Source organism: Leptodactylus fuscus, chromosome 3 (genome assembly GCF_031893055.1).
Source record: "Leptodactylus fuscus isolate aLepFus1 chromosome 3, aLepFus1.hap2, whole genome shotgun sequence".
Taxonomy (NCBI): Eukaryota; Metazoa; Chordata; class Amphibia; order Anura; family Leptodactylidae; genus Leptodactylus; species Leptodactylus fuscus.
In genome coordinates this window covers 192934149-192961639 of record NC_134267.1, presented here as the reverse complement: position 1 = coordinate 192961639, position 27491 = coordinate 192934149, and positions in this window count along the sequence as shown.

Below are 27491 nucleotides of genomic sequence, written 5' to 3'. Positions count from 1 at the left end.
ATAGCTGGGCGACTAAAACCCCCACATGGCCTTGACTAACTAGTCAAGGCCCCCCCCCCCCAAACACCAACAGCCCATTTTCAATCATATTTTATAACCCTACATTAAAAATATTGTTACCAACATCATTAAATGAACACCATCTTTCCTATAAAGCCCTGAAATAAAACCTTCTAAATCAATGTGGCGATAGGAAAAACCACCTAAACAAGGTAAGTATTTAGACATGGATCTGTTTAACCGCTTTCTAATTCTATCCAAAAAATTAGTTGCACTATTGTGCCAAACTAACCTGGGAACTAACTTCAGAGAAAACCAAAATAACATCAGGATATAAGCATTTTAAGAATGCCAAATCTCTTTTCATTTCTGACATAAGATCCAATATATTAACTTTGCCAATATCATTCCCACCTAAATGAATAATAATTACATGAGGATTTGGCCATAAAAACTTAACTTTCTAACTTCGCTAATCAAGGACTTCCACATCATACCGCGGATGCCCTTCCAGAAAATTCTCACAGTATTTAAATCAAATGATAAATTCTCCTTGTAATTTCTCACTTGCGCTCTCTTCAGGGCACAATAAATAAAAGAATGACCAATTAGCCAAATTATTAATGGATCACCTAGAATAAAGCAAAACCAGTTACAACAACAATAATTCAGGTCTTATGTACAGCTTAAAACGATGTGATTCCCATCTGCCAATCTTTTTTATTATAGCATCATCTAGACCCATTCTTGCTGCTTCAGTAGCAGCTCCAATCCTGAAAGAATGAGCTGAGATTTTAAAATGTTGCAAACCCAACTGACATAAACATTTTCTAAGGACAGAGTTGAATTGAAACTTTGTTAACGGCTTAAGATTTGCATGTAGCAAAAAGTTACCAACCGTATTGGGTCTTGTTACTAACCACTTTGCTACAATAGCAATGGAACAAATATTCCTCTGCTGCAATGCATATAATTGAATAAAACAACCCTTTGCCAATTGATCAGTTTTGGACCTTCGCAAGAAAATTGTCAATATGTTATCATCCAATTGAACATCTTTTATATCCAAACCTGATTTAGAACAGCTGTTTTCTGCCACCAACTCTGAAATCCGCAACGCTGCAAAAAAGGCAACTGTAAAAGCAGTTCTAAATAAAGATAACTCAAATTGATTAAAACAGATCACTTCTAACACCTCCCATAATTTCTCTAATAATGCAATTGATATTGGCATTCTTCTTGGTTGAGGAGGTACCATTCTGTGATGCCCCTTCAACATTTGTTTCACCAAAATTGGGGAGCTAAAGTTGGATTACCTGACAACTTCAGAAAGAATGATATTCCAGCTAATTGCTTCTGAATTGATGCACTTGATAAAACTTTTTGCATAAGATCACAGATAAAAATCAATACTAAGGCTACATTAGTTGCTAGGCAATTAACTCCTATTGAATTACAAAATTAAATCCAGTCTTTCCATGCAGCCGAGTAATCAGTCCATGTTCTCGGCGCAATGGATGCTCTTAAATTCTCACCAATCAATCCCAAATAAGGTCCCAAAGATGTACTGGACACGGAATCCCAAATCTCTCTGCATTCGGTACCAGGGTAAAAAATTGATCTAGCTGCAAACAAGATAAGGAATCGGCTATAACATTATTTCTCCCTGCTACATATCTCGCTTTAATCCACACGTTAAACTTCAAGCAACACAAAACTAAAAGCAGTAACAATTTAACCACCATTTCTGACTTAGAAGAGAGTGTGTTGATAGCAAATACCACTCCTTGATTATCTGAATACAATAAAAAAAATTTATTTTGGAAAACTAAACCCCATATAACTACTGCTACTACTACAGGGAATAATTCCAGTAAAACAATGTTCTTCACAATATCATTCTCAAACCAAACCTTAGGCCAATGCTCCGCTGACCACAGGCCCTGACAAAAAGCTCCATACCCAATTCCACCAGCTGCATCAGTAAATAACTGAAATGCATCTGACTCAATGAACTCTGACTGCCAACAACTAGAACCGTTATAATGTGAAAGAAACTCTAGCCATAGATTTAAATCCTCTTTTAGACTTCTAGTCAATCTGATGTGTGACTGTGGTGACTGTAAACCACACGTAGCTCTGTATAAACGTTTACAAAAAACTCTACCGATCGGAATTACTCGCCCAGCAAAATTTAACAAACCTAGGAGCGATTGCAACTGTTTTAGTGTGACTTTAGCTCTAGCTAAAAAAATCAACTAGCAATGCTTTCATCTTAACAATTTTCTCTATGGGTAAATGAAATTCCATTTTTTCTGAGTCAATAACTATTCCTAAAAATTCTAATGACAAACAAGGTAACACAGTCTTTTCATCTGCAATCGGGATTCCAAAACAATTACAAATCTCTAAAAACTTAGACAATAACAAACTACAACCATCAGAATCCGAACTACTTACAAACAAGAAATCATCAAGATAATGAACAATATTAACATTACCCGCTTCTTTCTCCAATACCCAATGCAAAAATGAAGAAAAAGCTTCAAAATAACTACATGACCTACTAAATCCCATAGGAAGACACTTGTCGAAATAATACCTACCATCGAACTGAAAACCTAACGAATTAAAACCTTTCAGGTGTACTGGCAGCAAGCGAAAAGCAGACTTAATATCCGCCTTTGCAAGCCAGGCCCCATGCCTGCATCTCCTTAACAATACCAATGCATCATCAAAAGAAGCATATTCAACTGTACATTCTTCTTTTAATAATTCATCATTCAGAGAATGATGCCTGGGGTAGGACAAGTGGTGTATTAATCTAAATTACCCAGGTTCTTTCTTAGGAACGATACCCAAAGGGGAAATTCTAAAGTTAAGGAAAGGTGGGTCCAAAAATGGGCCTGCTATCCTACCTGACTCTAATTCTTTTTCAATTTTCTTAGCCACTACTTGCTTATGTAAATTAACAGACTTAAAATTATCAGAACTCCTTTGTACTAGGCTGCTGTTGACAGTGCATTCTTTCTAAAGCATTTTGACATGAGGTGGGCACCGCCACAAAAGGAACATTCATGACGGTACCTACAATTATTAAACCATCTACATGAAGATTCATTAAAAGCAAAACATACTCCTTTCCTCATGGTAGGTTGAGTAGGAGTAGATTGCCTTACTGGAGCATTCCGCTGCGGTAACATGAGATTCAACCATAATCCAACATCTTTTACACCCCATTTTAGGGAGGGGTACACTGCTATTTTTTGATGAAATAATTCAACATATGTAAACCAGGCCATCCCTCCAAAATTTCTGTAAGCTTCTAGAATTATAACTATATGTTGGAACAGCCCTGAACATAAATTTGGATGTTTTTTTTTTTTTTTTTTAGTACCGCAGCGTATATGCAGAAGGCCTGCAACCAATTGTGGAAAGAACGCGGTGCAACTCGCTTTCTTTCATCATTTTATTTATTTATTTATTTATTTATTTATTATCAACCTTAACTAATGTTTCCTTTGCGGAAGGAAGCAATGACAGTAATTCAACAAATTCTAATTTCCAGATCCGCTCTTTCACAGAAATATTCAAATGAAAGCCAAACGGGGAAATTTCACAAGCCATTGCTTCCTTCACACAAGTTTCAGATACTCCTGACCCTTTTTCAATAACCGGGTTAACATTCGCATCACTACAAACATTGCTAATCACACTAGAAGGCTTAATCCAAGCCTCTGATATAGAAGATGCTTTAGAAGCACTAGCAAAATTGTTAATTAACTGCATTAAATCTCAACACAGACTTGACATGGATGTTCTCACCAGCCGTTGCGGCCTCCTGGCCTATACCAGAGGATTGATGTGGATTTTGAAAGCTGTCATCAGTGGCACCGGATCCATCTCTGTGCTGTAAACTTGTCTTCTGCACCACAGCAGGGGACGCAAGAGGGGCAGGTACATCTACAACCGGCAGCTGCCACAACTCAGAATGATGTTGTGATCCCAGGCTATAGCTCCTTCCCTGTCTCTCACCCGAGATACCCTGATAAGGGTGCCTGGGGGGACATGGGCTATCATGCCGCCGTTGCGTGTCCCGCGACCCCCCCGCGCTCCCCCCCGCCATGCTCCTCTGACCTCTACTGCCTTGGGGTCTGCTGGGCTCCAGGGCGGCGTCTTCGCGGCAACCGCCGCTCTCCTGCTGCAGCTGCGGTCTCTCCCTCCATCCGGGCTCCACACGCTGCTCTCCCCTGGTCCGGCTGCCTGCACTCGCTGAACCCCGCCTGACGTCAGTGGGCGGGGTATAGGCCGCGCGGCTCCGTCAGCTTCTCTTCGCCGGCATTGAAGTTTCGCCGGCAGAGACAGCAGGCTGTCTTTCTCCTCCGCTCCCGACATCCGACAAGGTGAGTACTTCGGCTTGGCTGCGCAATGTCCCACTTGTCTCCGGCTGTGAGAGGCAACTCTGGAGCCATTCTTCTCCGCCAGCAGATTCAGCTCTCTCCATTAGCTTCTTCAATAGTTCCTCCATAGTAGATAGGTGGGCGTTGACTTCCTCCAGCTGGTCTCCTCAGGAACTCTCACAGAGCTACCAGCTGAGCAGTCTTTTATCTGCAAATTTCCCGCCTTTCACAAACAGCTGTCCAATCAGCTGATAAGCTCGTTGCTGGGCAGAAACATCTGGCAATCCGCTGCTAGGCCGTTACTGGGCAGATTATCAAGAAAGAAACTTCCAGAACCTACTCATGCCAAGGGCACAGCTGACCTTGCTTAACCCCAACTGGTAAGCACCATCTTGTAGAATTACCTCAAGAAATAGGGGGATAATAAAAGAAGACCAAACCAAATTAGATTAAATTTATCGAAATAAATAATTAATATAAACTCCTGGGGACAGTGACACCATGTGCCCCCTCATCATATACATTCAAGGGGTCCTCTCATTAGCCCAGGCTATAGCACCAGTCTTGGCCGAAATAAGTGAAATGAGGGCGGACATGAATCGAATGGATAGGAGAGTAGAGAGACTGGAAGATACCTCTATATCCCTAGCAGACCATGCTACCTCCTCCTCTCAGTTTCTATCTCTCCACCATAGCCACCTGAACAGGACATACGACCTCATCGAGGATCTTGAAAACAGGAACCGCAGGCGCAACCTGAGAATTAAAGGACTACCAGAATCCTACCTACCTGAATCCTTAAGAGATGTCGCCATGTCGGTCTTCTCCTCCATACTTGGTCCAGATAGAGCAGCCGCTGTACAAATCGAAAGGATCCATCGGGCGGTGCGTCCAAAACCAAGGGGGAATGAGCCCCCAAGAGATGTCATATGCGGCCTACTATCAACCGTTGACACTACTGCAATACTGACATCCGCCAGAGAAAAGCGCCCAATCCTGCACGAACAACACGAAATACAAATGTTTCAGGACATTGCTCCAACAACACTAGCCAAAAGGAGGGTCCTGAGACCCTTACTTGAAATTTTGAAAGAAAAAGGCATCCCGTATGCGTGGTTATTTCCCTTTGGCCTGGCCATACTTAAACAAGGAAGAAGGCTTGTGGTACGCACACCGGATTATCTTGAAGCGGTATGGAACGTTCTAGATGTTACTCCAATCCCCATACCATCGTGGCTGCCTATTCCAGAAGACATCACTTCTCTCCCGGAGATACCCGACTCAGCCTTAATCAAAAGACCGCCTGACAAGTCACCGAAAGCCAAGTGGTTGCTGGACAAGCAACGTCCGCGAGACCATGACTGATGCGCCAACTCTTGATCTGGAAATCCCGGTGCTCGCAGGGACATTGGACATGTGAGTTTGCATATCCCCCTTCCACCCACTTTAATAGCGCCACTTAACCAGTGATACCCATCTATATCATCCCCCATTCTAGCCGCAACCGTACGCTTTACCAGTATCGCCCACATTGTCTCTCCCTGGTCCGGGAGACCTTCCTTCCCACCTCTCCCCTGTTTAACCATAGAATACCACACTCCGCATCTAGGACTCTAATTCAAATGCTACAACCGAATATCGGAGTGTCACTACCCTTACTGCATATTTGTGCCAGCGGGTGCTATTACGAAGATTTTGGGTCACCAGGGCCGCCTCCGGTTGATCTTAACGAACTGAAGGTGACATGGCTCACATATGTTTCAATATGTTGACTCTATAATATGTATTCTCGGGCCCTTGCCCCCGTCCGGGGCCTCGGGGTCCTGGGCGTAGGCCCTGGGTCCCGTGGCTCCGGGTGGCGGCTGGGGACTGGACCCTACGGGGATTTCAAATGCCTAATTTTTATGTGATGTTGATATTGGTTGCTGTATACACAGTTTTCATTTCTCTTTGCCTCTGCTCTTCCCTACTTCTCTACATACCTTCTATTGCCACCCCGGAACTTCTCTCTCATATATACCAGCCAACGAATAGCACCTCTGTCCTTGAGTTCCCGTCCCTCATAACTCCTACATTTGCCTTTCACTCCCTTCTCTTTCCTTAGTGTCTCCTCTAGTTCTTGTTTCCTTCTATCTCTCCCTTATTCTCTTATTACTGTCCCTATGAGGGATTTCTCTTAGGAATTCCCCATTCATCTCCTCTCAGACTACACTTTATGATCTCTGTATATCCATTAATAACAGAATATCTCCATCTAGTGGTTAAACATGATACAACAGTAATCTCGCACCTGTTGAATTTATCTTGATAATAACCAAACAAGGAAGTCCATAGTCACCTGGATGCGAATTAGACTCGTAGACGCAAACTCCCTCTTACTCCCATCTGTACTTTCCTATCTCTATCACCCCCTCCCATCTATAGACAAAGTGTTGCGCTCATAGAATATAGTTGTAAGGCGCTGCCCATCCTCACATGTCCATACCATGTAAACAAGCCTATTGTTTTTCCAGTGTGCCGTCAGGGCACACACATTTTTGACTCAATCGCACCCACTAGTGCGCAGCCTCCTCCTTAGTCCCCTACCTGACTCGCCCCTCATTCTGTTCTACTGTTGTTCAGGCTCGCCTATCGTATAATGACTACTGTGTGGAACAATACTTGTTCACTACTCCTGTTTAAACTCTACTGCATTAGATGAGACTGTGTACTTAATCACAGAGGGACAAATGACACTATCTGCCCAAAAAAATAAACACATAAAATTTCACTTTTATTGATATCCTTTAAAACCAATCCAAAAAGTAAAACAAAATGATTGTGTTCCACCTGTTCAGTCCATACAAAAGTGAAGAAATAACTAGGGAGGGGCAATTGTATATACACCTATATATGCCCTATAGCAGTGATGGCGAACCTATGGCACGCGTGCCAGAGAGGGCACGCAGAGCCCTCTATGCTGGCACGGTTGCGGTCGCCCGGATCGCTCAGTAACGGGGAATCCGGTACAGGATTCCCCGTTAGCGAGCGATCGCTGCTTTCAGCTGGATGTGCAAATGCACATCCAGCTGAAAGCTTTCAGTGTAGGCCGCGCGGTACGCACGGCCTACATTGACTATACAGAGTGTGACCTCTGCACCGGCGCGGACATGATGACGTAAGTCATCAGCGCCCGTAGTGTATAGGAGAAAGAGAGGACGCCCGGCGGCCCTTCAGGTTAGTGTATATGTGTATTGTCTGGGGAGGGGGCTGCTCTGGACCATTTTGTGCTGTTAGGGAGGGGGAACTACTGTGGAATATTTTATGCTGTGTGGGGAAGGGGCTACTGTGAACCATCTCATGCTGTGTGGGGAGGGGGCTACTGTGGAATATTTCATGCTGTCTGGGCAGGGGGCTACTGAGGACCATCTCATGCTGTGTGGGGAGGGGGCTACTGTGGAATATTTCATGCTGTGTGGGGAGGGGGCTACTGTGGACCATTTCATGCTGTGTGGGGAGGGGGCTACTGTGGACCACTTCATGCTGTGTGGGGAGGGGGCTACTGTGGACCATTTCATGCTGTGTGGGGAGGGGGCTACTGTGGAGTATACTGTGGAGGTATAATCCCATGGGGGGGCCATCGCGGGGCAGATTGTACTGTCTGTGGGGGCCACTGCAGGGCAGATTGTAGTGTGTGTGGGGGCCACTGCGGGGCAGATTGTCCTGTGTCTGTGGGGGCCACTGCAGGGCAGATTGTACTGTCTTTTTTTTTTCTTTTTTTTTTATGTAGATTGTGAGCCCCACATAGAGCTCACAATGTACATTTTTCCCTATCAGTATGTCTTTGGAATATGGGATGGAAATCCATGCAAACACCGGGAGAACATACAAACTCCTTGCAGATGGTTTTATGCCCTTGGGATTCGAACACCAGGATTCCAGCGCTGCAAAGCTGCAGTGCTAACCACTGAGCCACCGTGTGGCCCCCTGGCAGATTGTACTGTCTGTGGGGGCCACTGCAGGGCAGATTGTACTGTGTGTGGGGGCCACTGCGGGACAGATTGTACTGTGTGTGGGGGGGCCACTGCAGGGCAGATTGTACTGTGTGTGGGGGGGCCACTGCAGGGCAGATTGTACTGTGTGTGTGGGGCCACTGGGGGCAGATTGTACTGTGTACAGACCTTTCAGTACAAGCTCTGTAAAGCTCCATTCACACGACTGTAATTTGTGGGTCCGCAATTGTGGATCCAAAGAGTTTTAAGGTTAAATTGCCGTGTTGGCACTCCGCGATAATTTATTGGGTTTTGGGTTACAGTTTGGGCACTCGGTCTCAAAAAGGTTCGCCATCACTGCCCTATAGGATATTGACACCCTCACTCCCTAATAAACCACAGTGGCTTTTTTCCAAACAGCAACTTGTGAACAGGACCCAAAGCGTGAACTGCCAGCAAATCACTCCCCCCCTCTGAGGTTACTGGCCTATTGCCACGCCAACAGAGAGGAGAGAGGCACTGACAGTCAGGTCACCGTACAAATGCTGAACTGGATGATAAGTCCACTGACTAACTGGGAATTTATGACCCTACGCAGCGTTTCTTCTATTAAAAAGAGTCATCAGGGGTCTTTTTCTCACTTCACAAAATAAACAGCTTAACACTGTAACACATGATAGCGGTGTGGTGTGCTGACCGCTGGCAGGACCGCCGCTCAAAAATTCAGCGGTGAGTTGCCCTGTTCCACACAGATCTTTTAAACCTCCTACTCCGCCCTCCAGGCTGTTGTGATCCAATCTCCATCATGCTGAAAACACACCTCTTTCATGTTACTCCCCTAGCCCACGTGGGGCACATCTCCCTCATGCATTACCCTGCAAGCAGACCCTGCAAGCAGAGGAACCCTGCATGCAGGGTTTTTCTGTCCGCTTGAGAAGTCGGACATCTTCTCTTGCGGACAGGGAAGGACGGGCACGGAGTGCAAAAGAACGCACCCGATGCCCATTCAAGTGAATGACAGGTGTCACGGACACATGCAGTGTCCGCTCCTAGTGTCCGTGACAGATTTTGAGCGGACACTAGGAGCGGACACTGCATGTCGGACACCGACGGTAGTGTGAACGCCCCCTTAAGCAACTACCCAAACAAGATTACTGCTGGAGGCTTAATGAACTGCTCATAGACAAACCAGACTTGATCGCTCAAGTCAGCTCACAGTTAAAAGAATACTTCGCTCTAAATTCTACTCCAGGCATGTGCCCATCTGTGATATGGGAAGCTCATAAATCGGTAGTCAGAGGCATATTTATCTCGCTTGCATCCAAACTTAAAAAGGACTCGCAGGCAACGCTTGACAAACTGCTAAACGAGATAGCGGTGATCGAGAGAGTTAGGAAACTCAGCCGACAGCTCCCATTTCAAGATGAATTGAGGAGACTTAGAGAATCCCTCAAGAATATGCTCAACACGCGCGCGGCGAAGCATTATTTACACTATCAACACAAGCTCTATGCTCATGGGGACAAGGCTGGTAAACTAATGACCTCTATGATCCATAAGCGTAAATCAAAATGCTTCATCTCTAATATTAAAAACAGTGCTGGCCGTTCTTGCTCCTCCACGTCGGACATAGCTTCAGCCTTTATAACATACTATTCGAAACTATACAATCTTACCGATCAAAGCCCCTTAACTCCAGAGGTCACTAGAGAGACCCTAATAACCACCTTTCTTGACTCAATCCCTCTCCCAACCCTAACCCCCTCAGATGCTCTCTCCCTCACAGATCCCATCTCCCACCAAGAAATAAAAGATGCTATCTCCTCCTTCCCCAAAGGTAAAAGCCCGGGTCCGGACGGCTTACCATTACAATACTATAAAACATTCCTGTCGGAATTGACACCCCACCTATCCCTTATGTGCAATGCTCTCCTAACAGGGTCCTCTCTCCCAAGGCAGATGCAGGAGGCCCATATCACCCTCCTTCTGAAAGAAGGCAAAGATTTAACAGAATGTGGTAGCTATCGCCCGATCTCCCTTTTCAATCTCGACCTTAAAATATGGGCAAAAATCTTAGCTTCACGACTAAAACATCTCATCCCCACTCTCATCGACCCTGAACAGTCGGGATTTGTCATGGGAAGAGAGGGTAAGGACAATGCACACCGTCTCCTCCATGCCATCACATATGCCAGAAAAACCAATACCGCGCTAGCCTTGTTAGGGCTAGACGCGGAAAAAGCTTTTGATAGGGTGAATTGGGCATTTATGAAAAAGGTCCTCCAGAAATTTAATTCTCCTCCCCAATTCATCTCTGCGATTTTCACGCTGTATGACCAGCCACATGCTCGCTTGAAAGTCAATAGCACCCTTACTCCAAGCTTTAACATTCAAAACGGCACTAGACAGGGTTGTCCACTCTCCCCATCCCTTTTCATCCTCACCTTAGAGCCTCTACTACAGGCAGTTAGACTGCACCCGGACATAGAAGGCCTTAAAATAGGAAATGTTTCTATGCACTCCGCCGCATTCGCAGACGATGTACTCTTCACACTCACTAACCCAGAGATAGGGCTCCCCAAAATACTGAACTTACTCTCCCAATACGGCCAAATATCTGGCTATAAAACCAACCTAGACAAATCCGAAGTTTTAAGTATCAACATCTCGCGCCATCGATTAGAAAATTTGAAGCCACTCTCTCCCCTCAGGTGGACCGGGAACGCAATCAAATACCTTGGTATAAAACTCACAGCAGATCCCTCTAAATTATATCAGGAAAACTTCTCCCCCCTCCTAACATCTATTAGAACCACACTAGATAATTACTCCTCCCTCCCATTTTCTTGGTTTGGTCGACGCAGCCTGATCCGGACTTATGCGCTACCCACGATATTATATCGCTTACACATGCTCCCCATCTCTATTTTCCGTTCCATGAACACCATATTTAGAAGTTTCCTTTGGAAGTCCAAAAGACCGCGTTTACCCATTAAATTTCTCATGAAGAAACACTCTTCAGGCGGTATGGGCCTACCCAACATAATGGAATACTATAAAGCAGTCCAATTAAAACGTTGGACAGAACTGGCGACACCTGCGATGAACCCAACCATCCATGCACTATCTTTACATACCTTTGGCCCCCAGTCACTGGCGCACCTGTGGCTTCATATGACCCCCGGTCATAAGTTCAAAAACGTCGATCAGCTGCTCCTAGGAGCATCAGAAACCTGGAGCTCACTTAGAGACTCTTTGGCACCAGACATCTCCCCTTTAACACCTCTTGGAATCTTACCCTATTGGCACGATCAGAAAGGTGGCGAACCCACGAACCTATGGAAAAAATTGTGCCGTTACAGTGTCTCAGATGTGCTGGCAGACTCTGGGACCTTTGATCCACAAAAATTAGACACACTTCTCGGACCAGACCCCCTCTCTTTCCTCCACCGCCTCCAGAAAGTGACTCAGAAATGGTTTAGTCTTTATTCGGTTAGGACGAACTTTATCTCCTTCGAGAGATCAACTGCCGCTGCAGTCAAACTTCTCCGCAAAACCTCATTTGTCTTAGCTAAATTTGTAAATCCACCTACTCCATCAACACCCTCATTTTTGACTTCCTGGGAAATTGATCTGCAAATCAAATTATCAGATGAACAAAAAACACAGATACTCGCACATTCACACGGTTTCTCGTCATGTGTGCGCCTACAAGAAGGGCACTATAAATTACTTACAAGGTGGTACCACACGCCCCAATGGCTGTTTAGGATGAAACTCGCACATACAGAGAAGTGCTGGAGATGTCAGATGTCTGTGGGTTCCCTCCTACATATATGGTGGCAATGCCCAGCCATTACGAAGTATTGGAACGACGTCCAAACAATAATCAGAGGATGTACCTCCCCCAATTTTACTCTCACTCCAGAAATAGTGATCCTGTCTTTGCCATCTGCAGACTACAAACCCTCCAGAAAAAAACTTATCTCTTATTTAATTTCAGCAGCTAACTCACTGATTCCTTGTAGGTGGCTAGACCCCTCCGCGCCCTCGAAAATTGAATGGATTAGCAAAGTGAAGTTCGCCGAATGTACTGCGTATGCCCGCGGCCATAGTGCCGAAACCGCAATTTCGTGCATGCGCAGTACGTTCAGGGAAGTTCGCCGAACAAAGCGTACTGCGCAGGCGTCCGATGTCAAGCCGCAGAAGGAAGGGGCGGATGCAGAAGAAGACAGAGGCGGCGCTGGAGTCGTTTTTTAAGCAGCAATGGGGACGCCCCCATCGCATCTCCTGCGCTGGATCCCGCCCCCATCGCTGCGAGAGAGCTAATTAGCATACCGGTACAAACCGGTATTTCGAACGAATGGCGCGGCGGAGATCACTTCCAAAGGTAGGAGACGAATAGCCTTTCTAAAGGCTATTCCAACGTGTTACCTAGAAAAAAAAGAGTTTTAATGGTAGAATCCCTTTAAGTGACACAGAAACATTGAAGACTGAATGCAGCAAAATACTGTATAGTCCTATATTCTTGCCTTTTTTTTTTGTCTTAGGATAAGACCACACGGTATTGTTTGCAGGTAAAGTGGTGTTATAGTATGGAGAACTGAATAGCTACAGGTATACGTACAAACAGGTATATTTGTGATAGGTTGAGATGTCTGTACTGAGGTCATCACAAAATTTCCCTTCTCTGGATTATGTACCATTGTGAAAAATATAACAAATCCCACTAATTTTCACAGATTTGCATATGGACCCTAAATGAGGAGAAATGTTTCTGTCATCTAGAGATGACTCTCTTCTGACATCTGACCATGAACTCTACCGGCCATGCCACAATGAAGCAGACACAAATTTGGGCACACATTCTGTCTTTCCAAATGCAATAATGGGAGTAGATAACCCTACAGCTGGCCGGAGAAATAGAAGATTTTGGATTTAGATTTCACCCCGCCCTAACTCCATGATTATGTAATTCTTGCATGGTTAAAAATCTCAATTAATATCTAAAGGGTTAGAAGTGTAAGGGGCTACTTAACGCCTCTGGCACAACTTAGGCTTGGGTGGGTTTTGCTATTCTGTTGCATAATAGGAGCAAAAAAGAAAAAGGATGAGAGCTGGATATGTCACATTAAAGTCATGAATCGCAGACCAGCAGGGCTGAGTAATACCATAGAGACTCCTTCATATAGTGCAGTGGTGGAGGAGCCAGCTCAGGTTATACAATATACTGCTCCCTTTACTGGCCCCCACAGAGTCACATATGCACTTACCTGTCCTCATTCCTGACCACGGCTGTCACCACTTCATCTCCAGCCTGTTGCTACATATTACATCCTGCTGCTGAACAACCTCAGGATGTGACATCTGTTTGTTGTTCAAAGTTGGGATATAAAGTGCAGCGCCCCCTGGAAGCCAAAGCGGAGGCAGCTGTTGGCAGGAGCAGGGGTGAGTAAGTGAATATACGCTGTTAACCTACTATAGGAATCTAGTAGGTGATGGCTTTAAAAAAAAAAAAAAATCAGAGGCCACCGAATGTCATGGACCCCATAACAGCCAATATAGCTGCCACAGCGGTGGTTCTGTTATTGCCCTTCTGGCAGTACAGTGAATCTGTTTTCCAATGTATTATCAAAGTTACATTTTAGCTCGCTCTAGATAAGGGGGTCCTTGGTAGACTGAGTAGAGAATACACAAACACAGTCTTTACGTTTTTGCAGCTAAATTACCAATCCCCTTAAATATCTTCAGACTGTCCTCCCCACATCAGCGGAAAGGATGGGGGGGGGGGTCAAACAAATCAGTAGATGCGAAGAATTGATGGTCTAGTCCCATCACAGGTGTTCATTATACCTAAAAACGTGGGAACACAACCGTCCTGCCACAAGTCCAACTTCGACACCCCAAGTAATCATAGAAGCTGATGGATGGTTTGACATGTAGAGCAGAGGACAATACAGATGTGTAATGGGCTGAAACTGGAGGCAGATACAATCTAAGGTCTAATGGACCAACAAGACAGAAAAGCAATAAAACCATTTTTCTTCAAATTGACATAGACCACAAAGACAACGCCAAACAGGGCACGGTGTAGCCTCCTGAGGTGGTGTGTGGCCGGTGAGGATAGAGGATCCATGACCTATGGAGGATGCTCAAGGAAACCATTTAGTTAGCAGATGGAGCTACTAGAAGCCAGGAAGAACATGATAGACTACAAACATATTTGTCTCCTGTAACATCAGTCAATGCTATAGATTAGAAAACAACTGTCTTTAATAGAGATGAGCGAACAGTAAAATATTCGATGTTCGTTATTCGTTTCGAATAGCCTCTCAATATTCGACTATTAAAACGAATATCCAACCCCATTATAGTCTATGGGAGAAAATGCTTTGTTTCAGGGGATCCCACCATTCGACTCAGGAGGGTCACCAAGTCCACTATCACACCTCAGCAAATGATGCCAACACCCTGGAATGACACTGGGACAGCAGGGGAAGCATGTCTGGGGGCATCTAACGCGCCAAAGTCCCTCTATTATCACAGCCTATCAACTACACACTTTCCACACTCAAAAAAACCTCTATCAAAGTGGGAAAAATCCCTGGAAACCTTCTTTACTCCCCAAATGGATGGACACAAACCCAAATTTAAGCTCAAGAAACATTAACAAGCACCCCTTTAAATCACATTCCACATGACAACCACAGATGGAATAGGCAATGGGAAATCCATCAGTACCCACCCTGAACTGTCATTGTGTGTGTGTGTGTGTGTGTGTGATGTGGTAAGACCTTCCAAAATTCACTTTTCTAGCCCTTAACATGACCCCTTCAAAATTAAGTTACAGGCCCTTAAGTTGAGCTACCAGCAGAGATTGAGGCCCTTTAGGTGACTTCAGCCTTTTACCTGCAGAGTTTTAGGCCCTTTAACTTAGTTCAGTCTTGCACCAGCAGATATTTGTTGGTTCTTTGAGCCTTTAAACAACAGAGATTTAGTTTTTGTCCCTTTGAGTAAGTAGAGCCTTGCACCAGCAGTGTTTTTGGCCCTTGGAGTGAGTAGAGCCTTTAAAATACAGTGCTTTTGGCCCTTGGCGTCAGTAGAGCCTTTAAAAAGCAGTGGTTTTGACCCTTGGAGTGAGTAGAGCATTTAAAAAACAGTGTTTTTGGCCCTTGGAGTGAGTACAGTCTTTAAAAAGCAGAGTATTTGGCCCTTGGCATGAATAGAGCCTTGCACCAGCAGTGCTTTTGGCCCTTGGAGTGAGTAGAACCTTTAAAATACAGTGCTTTTGGCCCTTGGCGTCAGTAGAGCCTTTAAAATACAGTGCTTTTGGCCCTTGGAGTGAGTAAAGCCTTTAAAATACAGTGCTTTTGGCCCTTGGTGTGAGTAGAGCCTTTAAAATACAGTGCTTTTAGCCCCTGGAGTGAGTAGAGCCATTAAAATACATTTCTTTTGGCCCTTGGCGTGAGTAGAGCCTTTAAAATACAGTGCTTTTGGCCCTTGGAGTGAGTAGAGCCTTTAAAATACAGTGCTTTTGGCCCTTGGCATGAGTAGAGCAGTAGAGCCTTGCACCAGCAGTGTTTTGGGCCCTTGGAGTGAGTAGAGCCTTTAAAACACAGTGCTTTTGGCCCTTGGAGTGAGTAGAGCCATGCAGCAGAAGTTTTTCATTTTTTGGCCCTTGGGGTGACAAGAGCCATGCAGCAGCAGTGTATTATTTTTTGGCCCTTGGGGTGACCAGAGCCTTGTAGCAGCAGTGTATTATTTTTTGGCCCTTGGGGTGACCAGAGCCTTGTAGCAGCAGTGTATTATTTTTTGGCCCTTGGGGTGACCAGAGCCTTGTAGCAGCAGTGTATTATTTTTTGTCCCTTGGGGTGACCTCTAAAATATTAGATTTCAGGCCCTTTGGGGTGATCCCTAAAAAATTAGATTTCAGGCCCTTGGGGGTGAGCCCTAAAACATTAATTTTCAGGCCCTTGGGGGGAGCCCTAAAAAATTAGATTTCAGGCCCTTGGGGGTGAGCCCCAAAACAATAATTTGCAGGCCCTTGGGCTGGAGCCCTAAAAAAAATTGTTTTGCACGCCCCTGTGGGTGGTATGCATGAAAAAAAAATTTTAATTAAAAAAAAAAAAAAAATTATTACTACATTCAGTAGTAGGGGCTGGGGTTGGAGGAGGAGGAGGAGGAGGAGGAGGATGAGAAGGATGAGGAAGAGTAAATTGGTTGCTGGCAGAATCTCTCCAGTAACTTGGCTCTGGAGTGGATACCCAGCTTAATATCCACGTCCTCGCCCACGTACCCTGCTGCTACTGGCGAGGGGCACTGCTGGCAGCCTCTCTCCAGTACCTGGACTCTGGAGTGGATATACAGCTGGGCATCCACTTCCACGTCCTCGCCCACGTACCCTGGTGCTGGCGAGGGACACTGCTGACAGCCTCTCTCCAGTACATGGACTCTGAAGTGGATACCCAGCTTGATATCCACATCCTCGCCCACTTCCCCTGCTGCTACCGGCGAGGGGCACTGCTGGCAGCCTCTCTCCAGTAAATGGACTCTGGAGTTGATTCCCAGCTGGGTATCCACTTCCACATCCTCTCCCACGTCCCTTGCTGCTACCGGCGAGGGGAACTGCTGGCAGCCCGTCTCCAGTAAATGGACTCTGGAGTTGATTCCCAGCTGGGTATCCACTTCCACATCCTCTCCCACGTCCCCTGCTGCTACCGGCGAGGGGAACTGCTGGCAGCCCATCTCCAGAACATGGACTTGGACATGGACATGGACTCTGGAGTGAATACCCAGCTGGGTATCCACGTCCTCGCCCACGTACCCTGCTGCATGATTTGCAGATTGTATTGGCTATTGACCTCTGAAAAGAGCTGTTATTTTTTCCAATTCCTGCCTAACCAAAGCACTGTATCGCACTGACAGTCTGACACCACACTCTCTCTATCACTCCAAAACGAGAATGAGACGAAGATGGCCGACACTATTCTTATGAATGGGAGGTCACATGTTTTCGGCAGCCAATGGGTTTTTTGAATTTTTTTCACTGCCTCCGTTGTCGTAGTTCCTGTCCCACCTGCCCTGCACAGTTATTGGTGCAAAAAACGCGCCAGGGAAGGTGGGAGGGGATACGAATTTTTACTGCGTATGCGGCCTTGTATTCGATTGTGAACGAATACATCGAACGCCATGATATTCGATTGAATACCGAATCGATCGAACGGCGTTCGCTCATCTCTAGTCTTTAATTAAAGGTACAAAGACAGCGAATTTCATAAAATGTTTAAGGAGAAAGTTGGCCTGCGTAAGCTATAAGGCTCCATTCACACAGAGTAACGCCAGGCGTCATTTGTGTGTAATTTGTGTGTCTTTTACGGCCATAAAACGTTTACATAGAGTTCTATACAGGGGTGAATCTGCTCCTTTCGCCGCCCGAGGCGAAGTACAGAAAGCTGCCCCCCCGCCGGGAGGAGGGGGCGGAGCGGGGGCGTGACTTAGCGGAGGGGGGCGTGGTGATTCGAAGGGGGCGGGGCTTAGCACCATTCGCCGGCAGAGAGCAGGCCCGGAGACTGCCTGCTCTCTGCCTGAGCGTGAGGGGAGGCTGCTGGAGCAGCGCTGCTCCAGTGGCCTCCCCAAACCACCGCTCCGTGCCAAGCCAGTCCAGGACAGCTTGTCCTGGACTGGCTTAGGTTAGCAAAAATGCCGCCCTCCCTGAGGCCCTGGCATAGCGCTGCCTGAAGCGCTCGCTTCAGGTCGCCTCATGGGAGGTGCGGCACTGGTTCTATAGGAAAAGACGTCCGTAATTTACGGCCGTCATTTACGGCCGTCATTGTAATGATGGCCGTAAATGACGGCCGTAAATTACGGATGTCTTTTCCTATAGAACTCTATGTACAGTCCTATGAAAAAGTTTGGGCACCCCTATTAATCTTAATCATTTTTAGTTCTAAATATTTTGGTGTTTGCAGCAGCCATTTCAGTTTGATATATCTAATAACTGATGGACACAGTAATATTTCAGGATTGAAATGAGGTTTATTGTACTAACAGAAAATGTGCAATATGCATTAAACCAAAATTTGACCGGTGCAAAAGTATGGGCACCTCAACAGAAAAGTGACATTAATATTTAGTAGATCCTCCTTTTGCAAAGATAACAGCCTCTAGTCGCTTCCTGTAGCTTTTAATCAGTTCCTGGATCCTGGATAAAGGTATTTTGGACAAACAATTCAAGTTCAGTTAAGTTAGATGGTCGCCGAGCATGGACAGCCCGCTTCAAATCATCTCACAGATGTTCAATGATATTCAGGTCTGGGGACTGGGATGGCCATTCCAGAACATTGTAATTGTTCCTCTGCATGAATGCCTGAGGATTTGGAGCAGTGTTTTGGATCATTGTGTTGCTGAAATATCCATCCCCGGCGTAACTTCAACTTCGTCACTGATTCTTGAACATTATTCTCAAGAATCTGCTGATACTGAGTGGAATCCATGCGACCCTCAACTTTAACAAGATTCCCGGTGCCGGCATTGGCCACACAGCCCCAAAGCATGATGGAACCTCCACCAAATTTTACAGTGGGTAGCATGTGTTTTTCTTGGAATGCTGTTTCTTTTTGGACGCCATGCATAACGCCTTTTTTTTTTTATAACCAAACAACTCAATCTTTGTTTCCAAAATTAAGTTGGCTTCTCCAAATGTGCTTTTGCATACCTCAGGCAACTCTATTTGTGGCGTACGTGCAGAAACGGCTTCTTTCTCATCACTCTCCCATACAGCTTCTCCTTGTGCAAAGTGTGCTGTATTGCTGACTGATGCACAGTGACACCATCTGCAGCAAGATGATGCTGCAGCTCTTTGGAGGTGGTCTGTGGATTGTCCTTGACTGTTCTCACCATTCTTCTTCTCTGCCTTTCTGATATTTTTCTTGGCCTGCCACTTCTGGCCTTAACAAGAACTGTCCCTGTGGTCTTCCATTTCCTTACTATGTTCCTCACAGTGGAAACTGACAGGTTAAATCTCTGAGACAACGTTTTGTATCCTTCCCCTGAACAACTATGTTGAACAATCTTTGTTTTCAGATCATTTGAGAGCGGGCTGTCCATGTTCGGTGACCATCTAACTTAACTGAACTTGAATTGTTTTGTAGAAAGAAATGGTCCAAAATACCTTCATCCAGGATCCAGGAACTGATTAAAAGCTACAGGAAGCGACTAGAGGCTGTTATCTTTGCAAAAGGAGGATGTACTAAATATTAATGTCACTTTTCTGTTGAGGTGCCCATATTTTTGCACCGGTCAAATTTTGGTTTAATGCATATTGCGCATTTTCTGTTAGTACAATAAACCTCATTTCAATCCTGAAATATTACTGTGTCCATCAGTTATTAGATATATCAAACTGAAATGGCTGCTGCAAACACCAAAATATTTAGAACTAAAAATGATTAAGATTAATAGGGGTGCCCAAACTTTTTCATAGGACTGTAAACGTTTTATGACGGCCGTAAAAGACACACAAATTACACACAAATGACGCCTGGCGTTACTCTGTGTGAATGGAGCCTAAGACTGTCTATGTGAGATTGACAAACGTGAACAATTGTTTAGGGCATAACTCAGTGTATTTGGGATGATTTTGGGGTTTATAAAATGGGGGGGGGGGGGAGTGCAAGGAGGCCCTTATAGTATTTTGGGATTGCATTAGTTTATATATGACTGGTTGCTTATATCAGTAGGTAATACATTTCCCAATTTGTCATTGCCCAGCTCTGGTTGACATAATCATATTTCAATACGTTGTATTATTGAAAGTGATAAGCGAGATTAAACCCAATTATTAAGAAGTAAATAAGAGTGAGGGGTCCTAGCAGATCATCCAAGTTTAATAGATATACAAATAGTGATAGAGTAGATGGAAATCTTTTATCTTGTTGAATTACGCCCATAAGATGTTCTGCAGTAACAGACAGAGGCGGCCACTTTGCACAGTTCTACCGCCATTAGTAAAAGTGCCCCCTTGTAACATTGCGCAGGAGTTTAGTTACCTGAGCAGTAAATCTCAGCTATAGAATATTTCTCTTTACAATATGAATGGTCAGCTGCTGGTCACATGGCCATATGCCGTGCGGCCAGGTGAGTGACAGAAGTGACAGTTGGAAGAGACAGAAGCGAAGTTAGAAGAGACGAGCGACGTTGGAGATTTCTACTGATCTGCGATACTATGGATCCAAACGAAGAGGAGGCCATAGTGAAGAGTGAGAGAGTGAAGAGACGAAGATCCTGCATTGACTCATCGGACGATGATGAGCGGGAACCTTGCGTCAAGAGGACCAAGCCATCGGTCGGAGAGAAGGAAGAAGTGGAAGAGAGGAAGAGTCCAAAGAAGAGAGGAGCCATCTTCTTATCATCTGCGGACCAAGATGCATCAACAAGCCTGGAGAAGAAAAGGCGAAGGATGACATCAGGACCAAAAGCCATGGATCTGAAGAAAGAAGAGGTCCAGAAGAAAGAAGACCGGCCTGAGGACCCGCAAGGCTCAGGTAAATAACATATATGTGACTGGCACTACAAACTTTACACATAATGTCCTAATATTTCATGTCTATTGCTTCTCTGTTACCCACAACATTTATACTGTATCATATGCAATGGGCAAACCAATGATGTAATAGCACGTGCTTGTCTGCTGTTGTCCTATGTTAGGATCATGGATAAAGTAAATGTCCAGCACACACTGTAGACTCACTGTCTTTTCTTCTAGTTTTCTTATATTATACATATTGTGCAAAAGGCAAAAAGAAAAAGAAAAATCAACTTCTGTAGTAACCATGTAACCCTGCAATCCCATAATCTATATGCCTGGATAGTTTGCTGCATCTTTAAAAGGTTTCATTTTTGTCAAGTTTTCCAGGGTGTCCTTTGCCTATTTTTCAAGAGAGGGTTCACATCGAGCCAAGTAATGTTTTTTAGCTGCTAATAGAGCTATGGTGGGACTATTAAAGGAGTATCTTATCTTATCTTATATTTTTTAATAACTAATAACTTGGGTATACAAAGCACAAAAAAAGAAGGTTCCCGAAACGTGCGTTGGGGTGTGCACCTGGGCCTGTGTCTCACATCTCTAACATGGGTATACATACTTATACTAAGCTGTTAGCTAGAAGCCTGTCCATGATACGCTGATCTCTGGCCCTATACTACTAGGAGCAGCACTTTAGTGAATGTTGTTGGGGCATTATTTAATCCTATAACATATAACTGAGTTCCTTTGGGATATTTCAGTATACTCTTTCCTGTGATAGGTGATTTGTATTCTCATTACATAATAACACTATGTATCCTGAATATATTTATTGTCTTATTATGATGTAGATTATATCCTTCATGCTTGTCTATGTGCATCCCATAGCATTACTATTATACACCATTGTAGATATACTATTATTATCAGGCCACGTTTGGTGGATTCCAACTGTCCAGCACTTTAGCCTTTTTACTGTATTATCTTGTCTTGTGGTATCTTAAAAGTATTAATAAAATGTATCTTTTTTTTTTTTCTAAACTTGTGTTTTCATTCTGAGTACCTCTGGTTTAAAGGGACTCTATCAGTAAAATTATGCTGTAGGAGCCCCACATATGCGTGAATAGCTTTTAAAAAGGCTATTCAGGGACCACTAATCTCATTTTAACCCCCCCCCCCCGGCCGTTTTAAAATAAAACTATAAATACATATATGTAAATGATACCTGAACGTGCACACTGGGTGGTCGTGATGATTAATAAAGTTTATCATTTTTTTCTAAGCATGTGTTTTCATTCTGAGTACCTCTGGTTTAATGATTGTGTGTACTGGATAACCTGGGTATAGTATAGGAAATGTCACCTTGGAAGTTGGGGAGTCTTAACTAATTACCGTATATACTCGAGTACAAGCTGAGTTTTTCAGCACAGTTTTTGTGCCACAAAAGTCCCCCTCGGCTTATACTCGAGTCAGGGAGTCAGGGAGAGATGACTTGGGGCGGCCCTGGAGACAGCGCTGCTGCCGATTGGTGAGTGGTGAAGCAGCGCTGCCTCCAGGGCCGCCCCAAGTCATCTCTCCCTGACTCCCTGACTCCAGTGGCCGCCTCCATCACACACTCAAGCGCCATCCCACTAATCTGACCCCTGGTTCACATTAGCTTATGTATTCCATCCAGGGAAGTCCACATGAGGACCCCCCCCCAGACGAATACAATCGCAACTGCAAGCACTGTCCAGTTAAAGCACACGGACCCCATAGACTATAATCGTGTGGGCAGTGCGCGGCAAGCACACGGACCCCATTATAGTCTATGGGGTCTGTGTGCTTTAACTGAACAGCGCTTGCAGTTGCGATTGTATTCCATCTGGGGGGGTCCTCATGTGGACTCCCCCGGACAGAATACATAAGCTAATGTGAACGAGGGGTAAGACTGATCACAGACCTGATGCAAGGCTTTGTCCCGACACTCACCTTCAGCTTGCGCAGCACGGCTCCTCCTCCATTCACCACCATCTCCACAATGAACATGGCGGACATGGCGCAACCTAGTACACTAGAACCCATAGTGAACCACGCTCCTTGCATGCTGATAGGATCCCATCCAACAGTGGGAGTAGCTTGTGGTTGCTTGGGATACCTATATTGGCCAGATAGCCGGTAAGTCTGCAGTTTGTAAATAATAGTGTACTAGATTGATGTTGATGGGGGTTTGGGGTGCAGTAGGTGCTGGGAAGGGGGAGGAGGGGTGGCGTTTTGGTTGTCTAACTGCCCCTTCCCTGAGACTGGGTTTTTTTCCCTCCCACTTGGAATTCAGCCTGACTACAGCCAGGCTGAATATAGGGTATCTGCAGTGCTCCTATTACATCAGGGAGGGGTTAATAGGAGCACTACAGATACGTTATATTCAGCCAGACTGAATTCCAAGTGGGGGGGAAAAAGCCAGTCCTCAAGCTCAGGGAAGGGGCAGACAAACAACCAAAACACCCCCTCCCCTTCCCCAGCACCCAGCATCTCCTGCACCCAAAAACTCCTGCCACCCTACCCATCCCGTCAGTGCCCATGATCAGACCCCCTAGGTTTAAAGACCCCCTAGGGGATCTAATAAATATAAAAATAAATAAATAAATGAAAAAAATATATATATTAAAAAAAGTATTAAAAATTCATATCACCCCCATTTTCCCCCCTCGGCTTATACTCATGTCAATAAGTTTTCCCAGTTTTTGTGGTAAAATTAGGAGCCTCGACTTATATTCGGGTCAGTTTAACTCAAGTATATACGGTACTCACTCAGGAATAAAGGAGTTATCCAGTGTCTAATATAGATGACCCCCACAGATCACTATCACTATCACCGTACCAAGGCAGTGCGGGTCCCAGTAATATTCACATGCCACAAGCTGTGCTGCTCACTCACCATACAAAGTATAACCCTATTCAGGGTCGGACTGGGGTGCCTAGGGCCCACCAGTGGGATTATTTTCAGGGGCCCACCCTACTGCCATATGTAATATCGCCCATCCAGTTTTTGCCATTATGCACGTTTAAAGTGAACTTTCACGCACAATACAGTGTGCAAAACAGCTATGGCTACACTACTACTTCCTTCATGCAACCAAAGATCGCAGTGTCCCTTTGGGACTCTTTCACATTAGTGAATGGGGTCGCATTGGGTCCCTCAGGTTGCAATGTGACTCCATTCACTAACATGAGTGAAAGAAACACAGGGCGACACATCTTTGGTTGTATGACAGAAGTTATAGTGTAGCCATAGCCTTATGCTAGGTTCACAACAGGGGGTGTGCCCAAATAGCTAAGGACATTCTCCAGCCGGCCATTTTCATGTACCCTCACCCAGTGGTGAACCTAGCCTCTCTGCTGCCTGAGGTGGACGATCAAAAGACACTTCCCCCCCGTATTGAATCCGGGGGGAAGGGGGGAGAAGTCGTTCATCTTTTGATCGTTTGCCTCAGACAGTGGGGGAATTGGGGGTGCTAGCAGTACCATTACAATGAATTACAACATTACAATAAATACAATGCAATGTGATATTCTGTGCAGTAATACTCACAGGAGACGTCTTCCCACATTTCCCATCTCTTCCCTTTGGACCGCCATGACCACTTCTTCCAGCTGTGACTTGACTCTGTAAAGTTTAAAACACAGACATCTTTGACACCTCACTTTTCCACACATCCAACCCCTATAGATATATACACAGTATATAATATATATATATATATATATATATATATATATATATTTATATATATATATATCTCACAGCAGCCCCTGCAGCCTATATTATGCCCCACAGTGGCACAATAGACTGTGGGGCATAATAGAGATTGCAGGGGGGCCACTGTGGGGCATAATATAGGTTACAGGGGCCACAGTGGACCCTTCAAGCTCTATTATGCCCCACAGTTGCACATCCATGAACTATTATTATACCCGGGGGTCTTTTTAGACCCCCGAGTATAATAATCGGAGCCCCAGGGGAGGTGAGGGAACATATTAAACAGTGTTACTCACCTCTCCGGGATCTGATCTTACTCCTAGCAGGCTTCAGGCCTGTATGGTAATGTGTCAGATGTCACGTGGTCTGGGATATTACCATATAGGCCCAAAGCCTGTGCTAGCAGTAACATATAGGCCCAAAGCCTGTGGTAGCTGTAACAACCTGTTGCCATACAAGCCCAAAGCCTGTGCTAGCAGTAACACGTTATTACTACTACCACAGGCTTCGGGCCTATATGGTACTGCTAGAACAGGCTTCGGGCCTATATGGTAATATTCCAGACCACGTGACGTCTGGGCATTACCATATAGCCCCGAAGCCTGCTTGGATTAACACCGGATCCCGGAGAGGTAAGTAACATTGTTTATTATTTTCTCTTACCTCCCCTGGGGCTCCGATTATTATACTCGGGAGTCTGAAAAGACCCCTGAGTATAATATCAGCGGCAGTGGGATCACGGCCTGGCCCGGGCCTATTCACTACCGCCTAAAGTACAAGGGGAAGCGGGGGCGGCAGTGAGCAGGTCCGGGTTGGTAAATAGGCCGCTGCCTGCTGGTAGATACTGCAGCAGGCAGCGGCCTATTATATACCAAAAAAAGTTATTATACTTACCGACCGCTGCTGCTGCTGCTTCCTCTTCTTTCACAGGACGTCTGTGTATCAGCGTAGGCGGCGTGATGACGCCACCTACGCTGATATGTAGATGGCTGAACAAGCACAAGGAGAGCGGTAGCTCTCCTTGCGCTGGTTCTTAGGAAAAAAAAATTAAAAATCGCCCGGTCTTCCGCCCTAAGCGCCTTCCCTAATCCTGCTCTGACCTGGGCAGAGGCCCGATTGGAAAGTCAGGGCCCCAATCGGGCCCCTAACCATCCCGATCCAGCCCATTGATGATCGGGCCCCTGCCTATGCTAAAATGAGCAGCAGTATAGTCGGGGCCCGGGGCCCACCGGGGGATTCCCCGGTGCTCCGGCGGGCCAGTCCGACCCTGACCCCGTTGAAGTCTATGGTACAGCAATGCAGTATACTCTATAAAGCATGTTAGGCAGCATGGCTCCTGACCTGTAAAAACTACAGTGAAACGCGCTGGTACAGCTGATCTGCTGGGGTCCCAGGTGTCAGACCTCCGCAGATCTAATATTGATGACCTCTCCTAAGGATAGGCCATAGTATTAGAAACTGGAAAACCTCTTTAAAGTTTATCAAATTATAAAATGTATAAACCAGGTCTACTCCTCATTCTGATACCTGTTGAAGGCATCAGTCACAGATTTGGAAGTTTTAAAGATTGTGTAAGTGTCATATCAAGTTTTACAATACTACTAAGGTGTCACCTATCATCTATTGATATAATCTGAAATAAGATGACCCCTCCAACCTACTCCGATTCAATAGTCACCTAAAGTAGTGAATATTAATAGAGCCCCTTCCTCATTAATATATATATAGTTATTTTCTTCATTACTTGGTTTCCTGGCCCCATATTGAGCTTTCATAATTATGATATATCCAAAGGATATATGTATCATATATAGCTCAATTTTAAAAGGCCACATTTACTTGATGCCCAATGAGACCATGATCATCATACAGATTGAAAGCAGGCCCATGTAATATATGGCGACAACAGCTCAGGGGATGGATGCTAGTATTTATAATGTACATAGACAGAGCTTGTATAAGGTGCCAGTCACATGATTATATGAGGTGCACAGCACAAAAAAAACCCCAGTTTATTCAGAACACCAATACTAATAGATTTGGCGGACAGTCCAGCACTGTTCTTTTCAGGATCGATTTTAAAATATGATTTCTGATCATTTTTCATTCGAACCCGATCTCGATCCCAATTCCGATCCCAATGCAAGTCAATGGGATTTTTTATTAATCGGAGATCGGATTTTAAAAGCAATCCTATTCACTATACAGCATGGAATCTAACAATTGTTAGAATCCACGCTGTGTAGTGAATCACTAAAGTAGCCAGAGGAATTTTTTTTTAATCCTCTGGCTACTTAGTCCCCCTGGTGTCCACTTACCTCCAGAGATGGCTGGTCCTGTGCCCTATGCCTTCATTCTTTGCCTCCACGCTTTGCTCCACGAAGAGCAGCCATGCGTCCTCCTCCATGTTCTGGCTGCAAGCGCTGATGACGTCAGTCGCTGGCAGGCACTGCGTCGGGGCAGAGGTCACTCTGCAGTCAGTGCTCTTCTCCTTTCGCTGCCCCCTCCCTGCCAGGTTAGGAGAGTGTGGGCGGGTTAGTAGAGTGTGGGTGGGTACTGGGAGGGGAGATGTAACGTATCCCCGCCCTGTACCCGCCCACACTCTCCTAAGCCACAAGCCCCGCCAACCTAGCGTTTTAAACACTAACCTGGGAGGCGGGGCAACGAGGCAAGAAGAAGGAGGGCACCGGAGCAGCCATCTCTAGAGGTAAGTAGCTGCTAGAGATGTTTAGTTTAGCCTCCCATTCGAATGAATGGAGGCAGCCGGCGGGCAGGGGGTTAAGGCTGTGTGCCGGCTGCTTCCATTCATTCCTATGGAACTGCAGCGGAGCCTTCACACTGAGTATACAGCGTATACT